We start from the raw sequence: 11,556 nt of genomic DNA, 5'->3' as shown, positions 1-11,556 counted from the left end.
CTTACCATGGGCTGTGCCTAAAAGATCTGATCTAATTATTAGTCAGGCAAATTCCCATTGGCCACCACAATGGAACTGTATGAGGCTTGAGTGAAAAACAGCTGGCTGGGAATTTTTGGTGAAATATTTTTTCACTGGAAAATGCTGATTGGTCAAAACCTGAACTTTTCATGGGAAAGGAGTGGTTTAGACAAATTTTTTGACTCAAAAATTTTCTTTGAAAGAAAAAACGTTTTGAAAGTGTTTTGACATTTTCCTATTTTCAGGTTCGAAACAACTTTTTCTTTTGAAATGTAAACTAATTCTAATTTTTTTAAAAAATAAAAGTAGTCAGAAAAAAATGAAATATTCTGAAATGATTAAAATTAAATATTTCAATTGACCTAAACTATTTTTTGTAAGTGAAAATTTGAGATTTTGATGGATTCAGGACAGAAGAATTTTCACAAGAATGGGAAAAATGTTTCCTGACAAGCTCTAGTAAAAAACAACAAAAGATCTCAAGAGTTTGACTTCTTGGAGAAACCTGCAACTCCCTTTCACCCAATAATGAGGTCCTGACTCTGTTTGCAATTGCCTTGACTTGACTCAAGCAAGATTCCCACTGAAGTCAACAAGTCTGAAAACTGAATAAGAACCTAAGAATGTTTCCAAAGTGTTGGGATCTCTATTAGGTTACAGTCTCGGGAGAGTCACCTAATCAAAGTGACTGTCTTGAGGGATTACACTATTGAACAGTCAAGAATCCAGTTTCATTTATTTTATGATCTGTGTTACAGTAGCATGTAGAAGTCCCAGTAAGGATAAAAGTCCCATTGTGCAAGGTGTTGTAAACACATTTAAAATAAAGAGCTGAAAATCTTAGTATATGAAGAGAGGAACGAGGTGGATATAACAAATGAATTGCGGGAGGACACAATACCAGTGAAGCAATCATGATTAGTTTAATAAGCAGCAGTCTCATGCCTGCTGTCTAGCCATTGTTGAGCATTCTGTAGGCTTAAGTGAGTTTTTATTTTTATGACAATTGTCTTGACGGAGCATATTGTATATAGTGAATATTATCTGATTGGGGAATCCATGCTTTTGATGGATCATTCTCAGACTCCTTTCTTATTAGAGATATTTCTCAGTTTAGACTATAAGTGGGGGGAAGTTTATTCTTAATAGTAGGAAACAGATAGATTAGCCTGTGTGGGGAATAAATCTCTTCCCAGTCTAAGGGCTCATTTGCAAAAATTTCAGACCAGGGTGTGTTTGGGGGATTTTTTCCCCTTTTCTTTTAACATATGAATCATCTGAAAACAGAACTTTACACAAAAATGCTGACAGACCCTTAACAGTAATAGCGGGACTGCCCAGTTTTCCTTAGGGCCTAGAGAAATCTTTGGTACACACGTTTTATTGCAGATTCTGTTGGAATTCTTGGCATGAAATTGTCAGTTCTGAGGCAAGATAGGGAGAAGCAGGAAAGGAAGGATGGTCTAGTGCAAGGGTAGGCAACCTATGGCACGGGTGCCAAAGGGAGCACGCGAGCTGATTTTCAGTGGCACTCACGCTGCCTGGGTCCTGGCCACCGGTCCAGGGGGCTCTGCATTTTAATTTAATTTTAAATGAAGCTTCTTAAACATTTTAAAAACCTTATTTATTTTACATACAACAATAGTTTAGTTATATATTATAGATATGGTAAGAGACCTTCTAAAAACATTAAAATTTATTACTGGCATGCAAAACCTTAAATTAGAGGGAATAAGTGAACACTCGGCACAGCACTTCTGAAAGGTTTTCGACCCCTGGTCTAGTGGTTAGAACCTGATTCTTCTACTGGGAGGCCTTGGGTCAGTTCCCTGCTCTGACATATAAGTGACTCTGTTTCCCCTAGTGCAAAACAGTGATAATAGTACTGCCCTACATTGCAGTGATGTTATGAGGATAAAAGTATTAAAAGACTGTGAGGTGCTCAGGTACAATGGTGGCCCTATATGTACCATAAATAGATCCAGTCCCTCCTACACAGGATCCAAATCTCCTACGGGGTGAATGTAATAGTAAGAGGTTGTTGCCATTGCATTATCTCTCAGGAGTGTGGTGAGGCTAAATTAATGTTTCTAAAGTGCCTTCGGCTGCTCAGATATAATGTGCAATAGCATGCAGCAGTACAGTACACACACACACACACATGTCTTAGGACATGAGATTATAACCTGCATACTAGCATCCTGGGAAGGATTGAGCATATCTGATCTTCAAATCCCTGCCTCATGCCCCAGCCAAGTAAGCTGTTATAAAAACACCCACTCCTTACCCTATGCTATTGCTTTATGCAACTGTGTCTAGTTGTCCTCGTGACAGCATTTTAACCCAGGATAAAGCAAGAATCTCAAGATGCTGATTTATATCACAAGAGCCTGATTCACTGTTATCCTTCTACACTCTCTACTATTTTCTTGCACGGCTGCAGTGATCCCTTGGCCTTGTATATGGACCTGATCAAAAGCCCACTGAAATCAATAGGACTCTCTCCTCTGAGTGAGTGGGGACTTAATACAGTCGTGCATATGGAACCTTGGGTCTCTTCAGCTTGAAAGATACTGTATAGAAATGTGAGATTTACTTTTAATTAGTATTATATTTCCTTCATTCACATATCCCATTCAGAGACGGATAGAGATGAATAGAAATCCTACAGCATATAGGTATATCCACCCACTGCAGTCCACTGAAATGAATGTCTAGTATGAGAATAAACCCTATCAAAAGACTAAGCACACTACAATCAGCCTTCTGTGCAGCAGCAAAACTTTCCTGTGCAGCTGAGAAGAGAATAAAACCCACTAGAGGAAGATAGAGACTCATTAAAAAGAGTTATAACAAATCAGTTATCAGTCGTTTAAAGAATAAACCTGTTAGAATAAACCTGTTAAATAAATCTGCAGCAAAGCTAATTAGGTCAGTGTAATACCAGCACAATGGCTTCCCTTTCTTCAGTGAATCCTTAATGATGGCATAAGCCTGTTAAAGGAATACACTGAGTATACAATAAGCCAGGTATTTAAAAGAGCACGTCGGTTAGTTCATTCTCCGAATTTGATCTATCTTAAAATTGCTGCAATTTAGTGAAGAATGGCCTCTTGATGCAAAATAGCTATGGAAAAATCAAACTAATCTGTCATGCCATTTATGAAAAATGAAACCAAGGATGCACCCCCCAGCTATTATTTATGTAGGACCTACAAAGTGTGATTTTTTCCCCCCCTGCTCCAGAACCAAACTCCAGATTAACCATCCAAATCTATTCTCAGAACTTTAATGACTGATAATTCTTTGCTTTGCTTCTGCACCAATGGTCCAGCAATACTGACACATAGATGAACACGATTTGCTGAGGAAGAGTCAACATGGATTTTGTAATGGGAAATCATGCCTCACTAGTCTATTAGAATTCTTTGAGGGGGTCAACAAACATGTGGACATGGGTGGTCCAGTGAATATAGTGTATCTGGACTTTCAGAAAGCCTGTGACAAGGTCCCTCAAAGGCTTTTTAGCAAAGTAAGTTGACATGGGATAAGAGGGAAGGTTCTCTCATGGATCAATAACTGGTTAGGAGGCAGAAAACAAAGGAGTCAATTTTCAGAATGGAGAGAGGTAAATAGCGATGTCTCCCAGGGGTCTGTACTGGGATCAGTGCTGTTCAACATATTCAGAAATGATCTGGAAAAAGGGGTAAAACAGTGAAGTGGCAAAATTTGCGGATGATAGAAAATTACTCAAGATAGTTAAGTCCAAAGCAAACTGTACAGAGTTACAAAGGGATCTCACAAAACTGGGGTAACTGGGTAACAAAATAGAAGATGAAATTCAATGTTGAGAAATGCAAAGTAATGCACATTGGAATACATAATCCCAACTATACATACAACATAATGGGGGTTTAAACTAGCTGTTACCACTCGAGAAAGAGGTCTTGGAGTCATTGCGAGTAGTTCTCTGAAAACTTCTCAATATACAGTGACAGTCAAAAAAGCTAACAATGTTAGGAACCATTAGGAAAGTGATAGATAATAAAACAGAAAATATCACGTCACTATATAAATCCATGGTATGCCCACATCTTGAACACCGTGTGCAGTTATGGTCTCCCCATCTCAAAAAGGATATATTATAATTGGAAAAGGTATGGAAAAGGGCAACAAAATGATTAAGGGTATGGAACAGCTTCCGTATGAAGAGAGATTAAAAAAAGACTGGGACTTTTCAGCTTGGAAAAGAGACGACTAAGGGGGGTATGACAGAGGTCTATAAAATCGTGACTGGTATGGAGAAAGTAAATAAGGAAGTATTATTTACTCCTTTACATAACACAAGAACAAGGGTCAGCCAATGAAACTAATAGACAGCAGGTTTAAAACAAACAAAAGGTAGTACTCCTTCATACAGTGCAAGTCGACCTGCGGAACTCATTGCCAGGGGATGTTGTGAAGGCCAAAACTATAATGGTGTTCAAGAAAGAATTTGATAAGTTCATGGAGGATAGGTCCATCGACGGCTATTAGCCAAGATGATCAGGAGTGCAACCCAATGCTCTGAGGGTCCCTGTCCTCTGATTGTGAGAAGCTGAGAATGTATGATAGGGGATGGATCACTCGATGATTGAAGCACCTGGCATTGGCCTGTCTCAGAATACAGGACATTAGGCTAGATGCACCATTGGTCTGACCCAGTATGGCTGTTCTTATGTTCTTAAGCAAGAAAATCAAGAAAATTATAATAATTGCTTTGCACCAATATAGTGTCTTTTGTTACAGCGTGTATAAGAAAGGGTGGTTTTGAGATTCCGACACTGCACTGAAACTGAGTTCTGTTCCTGGCTCTGACACAGACTTCCTATGTGACCTTGGGCAAGTTATTTAATCTCTGAAATTTAGTTCTTCACCTGTAACATGAAGATGATAATACTCCTTTCTGCCTTTGTCTATTTAGATTTCAAGCTAGGACAGGCACTGTTTCTTACCATAGTATACAGAGCACCTAGAACAGCAGGGTCTTGGTCTCAATTGGGTGTTTAGTTGCTACTGTTACGTAAATAACAATAATAGCAACAGTATCCCTGAGCAGCAGGACAGTATTACTACTTTTATTTTACATATGATGAAAAATGGAGCCAAGACTAGAATTCAGATCACCTGGCTCTCTGCCCCGTACTCTAGCTACTAGAGCACACTGCCGCCAGAGCGGTGCTGGCTTATTCTCTTCCAGAAATGCAGCAAACGTTAAACGCTGGGCACCTGGGGGAAAGGATCTGAAATGGCAGGGAAGAGGAAGAAATGTTTCTTTTCCCATTTCTGGAGAAGGTGTTGCCAGCCAAAGAAAATGGTGAAAACAAGAATTGAAAACTACATAAAGACGCATTTGACAGCAGCAACCTTTTTAAGTTGCCTCCAGTGTATGTGTGCATAGCTACTGCCAAGCTCTGTCAGTTCCAAAGATTGAACACAAGGTGTGAGTCTGGCACAGAAGCAACAGAATATTGAAAATGACAGTGCTCTGTGAGATAGCTATGGCTTGGCTTGGAAGCCTCTACGGAGAACAGGCCCAAGCTGCCCTGGCAGCAAAGCGATGCAAGGATAGGAGGAGGGGAGATAGGAAATGAAGTCTGACAGAGCCCTGGAAATGAAAGTGCTGTCCAGGGTCCCACCCACCTATCACAGAACTGAGCAGCTGAGCAAGGGAAAATGGCAGCCCTGGGTAGCAGGAGAGAAGGAAGCAGGTAGGCAATGTTAAATCATTATCGTCTGCATTACCACAACACGTAGAGGCGCCAGCTAAGCTCAAGGCCCATTGCCGTCGGAGCTGTGCAAGCACACTGTGAGAGACAGGTTGTGGCACTCTGGGGGTTTACCTGGACCAGTAAGGGGATCTGTCACTGCCTGCCCTGTAACCCTGGGTGTGTCTCTGCTGTGCAAATTTGGCTCAAAGCCCTGCCACCAGCAGCCTGCTCACAGCACAGTGGCCTCACCCTGGCTTCCACTTGCCTGGTTACTCCTTGCATGGGGACACCCACAACCCTTCCAGTCCAGAATCTCCCCAAAACCGTCTCCCCTGCAGCGTCCAGCCCTCCTTGCTAGATACTGAGAGAAGTGATTCTGTGTGCTGCTCCGCAGAAAGAGAGTGCACCCCAGCCTGCTAGCTGTACCTGAAGACTTCCCCTTTCAGTTTAACACACAGCACTGAGGTGGCCATGTAATTAATCAAGGATGAGATTATTAACAAAGCACAGAGGTGTAAGTGATAACAAGTGAGAAGGGAAGACGCAGGCCTGGTTACAAGTGAAAGAAAACAAGCTTCCCAGTGACTAAAACTTAACTTCAGCAAGTTACAATCTTTGTCTAAGCAGTTTTCTCACCTAGAGTCAGGCCAAGAGGATCCACTTTTCATAAACTCAAAGGGGCTCTGCTCCCCATTTGTCCCCAAGTGATGAATGCCGAAATGGCTTTCTGTTTCTACTTATATTTCCCAAAGTCTGTTGTCTCTGTTTCAAGACCCAAGAAGTCTTCCTGGGGATGAAGGCTCCCTTCCCTATTGTGATCATTAAACTGTCTTTCCCCCTAGTTCTTTAGCTTGATGGCTTTGTTTACCTTATATGCAGATGCACTTTTCATTGTCCTCTGAGGTATTACCTGTCTCATTTACATTGGAGACACAGAAAAAACAGCAGGACAACATTCCTTTATCGAGGACAGACTGGGCTTAGGCACTGCTTGCAAAACTCCTTTTCAGACCATATATCCAGCACACATCTGTAATTCTTTATGCCCCACCCGTACATATGTCATGCAATAATATTAATGACCAGTAAATTACTGGTTTCCATATGGTACCTTACATGACACTTTTAGATATAGATTATGACAACAGAGGGTTGGGGCACTGAGAATGTCAGGTGTTATGTGTTATGGCTAATGTGAATCTCTGGGTCACACAGATCCTTGACACAATAGGTTTGCAATCAAAACAGATGAGACAGAATTACGACCCCTTTTGGGGGAATCAAGGCATAGAGCGATTAAGTAACTTTCCCAAGGTCACACAGGAATTCTGTGGCGGAGCTAGTTACTGACCCTAGATCTCCCGAGTGCCAGTCCACACCAGGTCACCTCTCCTCTCTAAGCATGAAGACATTTACATCATAACAGAGATAGTTGTAAAAATATTTGCTGATTATTATTTTTTCTGATTGAAAAAAAAGGGACAGTTTTCAATGAAAGGTACCACCATTTTCCCCCTGTTTATCATCAGCTATAGAACTGGCCAGGAAAGTTTTCCAATGAAAAACAGAATAGTTTTATCTAACAAATATTCTTTTTTTTTAAATGGCCAACTCTAAATCATATCGAACTTGAAAATAACAATAATTAGCCCTCTTATAATACTTTCAATCCCAGGGTCTCAACGTGCTTTGAAAACTTAAATCAAGGCTCACAGCACCCTTGAAAGGTACATAAGTAGTATCACTTCCATTTTTAGAGAGGGGCAAACTGAGGCATTGGGTCACCTTCAGCATTTCGTCCCTATTGAGCAAAAAACTTAAACTTGTGAGAGGCAGCATGACCAGTGGCTGGTACAATGGCTGGGGACTCAGAGGTCCTGTGTACTATTCCCAACGTTGCCACTGACTTTGGGAAAGTCGTTTGATCTTCCCATGCCTCTGTTTCCCCTCCTACCCTTTACATTGTAAGATCTTTGGGACATATGCGGTCTACGTAGCTGTACAGCACCTAGCACAAGGGGACCAGGGTCTCTAGAAACTACTGAAATAGAAATAATAATACTGTGCTTCGGTCCTACTGACTTCAAGCGCTTTGCAGAATAGGGGCCAGGGAAACTAACTGAATGGTCCAAGGTGACATAGTGAATCAGTGGCAGAACCAGAACACAGGAATTCTGACTCATCTTCTCCTGCTTCAGCCACTACTATCTAAAACAATATGTTTGTATACAGCTATTTGTAAATCTCTAGGCAAAGACCTTTCAACACAGTTCCTAAAAATTGATGGCATTTATTTTTTTTTAAATACGAGATGAAAATCGCCTTCGTATGAGTGGAGTCGAGGAGCCCAGGGCATGTGGCTACTGTTCACTAACAATAATCTGACTTCTCAGGGTGCTGATATACGTTAGCTATCGACCTTGTGACTCACAAGCTACCTGAGGCAAAGTGAGGCTATCTCAGAGGAACAGGAAGCTCTGAAATGTGTCATTCCTTAGTTGTATTCATTTCTCCCCCAGATAAATAGGGAAAGTGTTATTTTTTTCCCTCATCTTTTTCTCTTTTTGAACCTTGTCCAGTGTATTGGTTTGTGGGAGGGTAACGGTGTTGGTTGGTTCTTGCCTGAGCTGTTGTCATTCAAAAATTGCACAGACCACAACTCTGGTTTTGTAAAATCTTCAGAGTTAATTGAGTCCCGGTGTGAGACACTGAACTGACTTCCCCGGACACTTGGATCCTCCATCCCCATGAGATGAAATTCACCCCTGTGAAGTGGACCAGCAGAAGATCTAAGGACCACTTCAATGCTTGTGCTGCCCCTATGCACAGAGGTGAATTACACCATTGAGTACAGCGCAGGCATCAGGACCTCCCCAACACACACAAACACAGACACACACCCATCCACCAATGTACCTTGACCTTGTGATTCCATCTTACTGGGACGGGGAATGAAAAACCCAGCAAGGATGTTTGGTTTGGGGACTTTGACACCCAGCCACTAGAATTCCACCGACTGACATAGATCAAAAAGACAGCCACCAAAAGGCTCACCGCCAACCACAAGTCACCTGTGACCTGGCTCGGAATGAACCTAGAAATGAGACACCATGGGTCAATGATAATCCAATCTCCCTGCAAATGACTTAAGGGCAGATCTAACTCCCATTGATTTCAGTGAGATATGGATCAGGCTCTTAATTTCTCTGTGCCTCAGTTCCCTTTGTGTAAGGTGGGGGAAATAATACTTCCTTTCTTCTACTCTTTGGCTGTCTTGTCTAGCTAACCTGCAAACGCTTCGGGTTAGGCATCGTCTCTTATTCTGTGTATGTACAGTGCCTTGCAAAACGAGGGCCCAGTCATGGTTATATTCTCTAGGTCCAACTGTAATAACAAATAATAAGATTAATCACAATTTAAAGGGGCCTTTTAACATCTCCTCAGCTCACAAAACAAAGGAGACACTGTGGGCCAGATCCTGAACTGATGTAAACCAACATAACTCCTGTGAAGTCAATTCAGCTACACCAATTTACACCCGTCGAGGATCCAGCCCAGCATAATTAGATTAGATGACTCCCACTTTAAATTGTGTGAAGCTGCACTTTAAGTGGAATGAAAGTTCACTGAAATGCATCAAAACAACCAGGGTTTTCACTCCACTCTATTGTAGCCGTGGTGTCACTACAACTGAGTTCATAACTGGGTTTCCCAATATACATACATGGTACAAGATGCACCAGTAACCAGCAAAGCCTTTCTGAGGGCCGTCCGATCAGTTTAAGTTTGAGACAGAAAAAGCAGTTCCGAAAAAAATGTTATGATCCTTCCTTCGATCCACCACCCAAACTCCACCCCTTCCTAGAACTGAACTGGCTCCAGTCCCCATTTTTATTTTTTTTTAAGGCTCTGTGATTTTCAGATGGCTTTATTTCTTTTTCACACACCTTTGAACTTCTGGTTTCCAGCCAGGATCAGCAGTAGAAATGCTAGAAATCCGATAAGAAAGCCTTTTCTCAAAAGGTTTATATCCCAGTTCTGCAAATCCAAGAGGGTCAAGTAGCTCAGCTGCAGCAGATAAAATGTGAGCGCTTACTCAAACTGAAGTTGAGTTTTGAATCTCTGGAGCTTCACCCATCACTAGGGTGACTATTGTGACAAAGTTCCTCCTCTACCTTGGTGGGGCCTGCACTTATTGGCAGATTTGCTCACCTCATAGATTCACCCTGTGGGTCAGGAAACAGCCCAGAGACCTTCCCCTCTGGTAGAAGCCACAGACCAGGTCAATTCCTCCTGTGTTTGATCAGGAGTTGGGAGGTTTGGGGGGAACCCAGGCCCGTCCTTTACTCCGGGTTCCAGCCCAGGGCCCTGCGGACTGCAGCTGTCTAGAGTGCCTCCTGGTACAGTTGCTCAACACCAACAACTCCCTGGGCTACTTCCCCATGGCCTCCTCCCAACACTTTCTTTGTCCTCACCACTAGACCTTCCTCCTGATGTCTGTTAACACTTGTACTTCTCAGTCCTCCAGCAGTGCCTACTCACTCTCAGCTTCTTGCACACCTCTTGCTCCCAGTTCCTCACACGCACTTCCTCTCCTCTGGCTCCCCCTTGGCCTGACTGGAGTGAGCCCTTTTATAACGACAGAGGGGCCTTAATTAGAGTCAGGTGCTTAACAACCTCACCTGACTCTTAGCAGGTTAATTGGAGTCAGGTGTTCTCATTAGCCTGGAGCAGCCCCTGCTCTGGTCATTCAGGAAACAGAAAACTGCTTATCCAGTGGCCAGTATATCTCCCTTCGACTACTCCACTGTTCCCAACTGGCCTGGGTCTATCACGCTATCTAGAAAGGGATCCATTCCCAATATCAGAAGGATATTAAATTTAGGAATAGTGGAAGGCTGAATGAAGCCCAGTGCAAGAGTTCAGCACCACCCGTCCGGATTTGCAAATGGCAATGAACCCAAATGCATTTATAAGCAATGGTTTATGATCAACAAATAAATACGGCTAGTCCTAAAGAGATGGACATCCCTGCAATGAACACATCATGCCATCTAATTAAGATCAACATTTAGTGCAGTATTGTTTGCAGAGGAGAAACAGGAAAAAAATATTTCACAAGAGACCGAGAGAGCACCAGAATATCAACACAGCACTCACAAAGCACATTTCATCCATTTTTAGCCTGTAATAAACAATGAGAGCTGCAAAACTTTGACAATAATACATTCTGCATCCTCAAGGAGGGAGACACAAGAGGATATATAGAAAAAAAATGATTTCATGATAGCAACTAGTAGAACTCAGGGATAGGTCTGATTTTATTCAATAACCCATGGGACTCTGAAGTGAGCTTTTGCTGTAGAATCTCAAATACAAATAAAATATCTATAGTTTATTGTGGGCATATGTGGCTCTTTTCAAGTTTTAAAAGGGAACTTATAGCACACAATGGAATCCCATCTGCCAATCTTCCTTCGTCAGCTGTTTTGTGAACAATCTGGAGGCTTTTTCTGCTGCATGGATCATCTCTGTTTCATACCGTGTCCTTATAAACTTCTAATGCAAAGAACATGGTATATTTTGTTCCACTATTTTTCTTTTGCACACTGCCTGTGAACAAAAAACCTGTTACATTGTGTGTATTGTGCATTCATATCCCCATTGTGCTCCTGTTGATTAACTGGTTTCCATTTTCTCCATGGGGAGAGAGAGATGTGCCTTCAATGGGTTTTCTCTACCACAGAAGCAATAGATCTACTAACTATTCACTTGCCCTCTGCTA

The sequence above is a fragment of the Mauremys mutica genome, chromosome 18 (assembly GCF_020497125.1).
Source record: "Mauremys mutica isolate MM-2020 ecotype Southern chromosome 18, ASM2049712v1, whole genome shotgun sequence".
Classification (NCBI taxonomy): domain Eukaryota; kingdom Metazoa; phylum Chordata; order Testudines; family Geoemydidae; genus Mauremys; species Mauremys mutica.
This window is presented reverse-complemented; position numbering follows the sequence as displayed.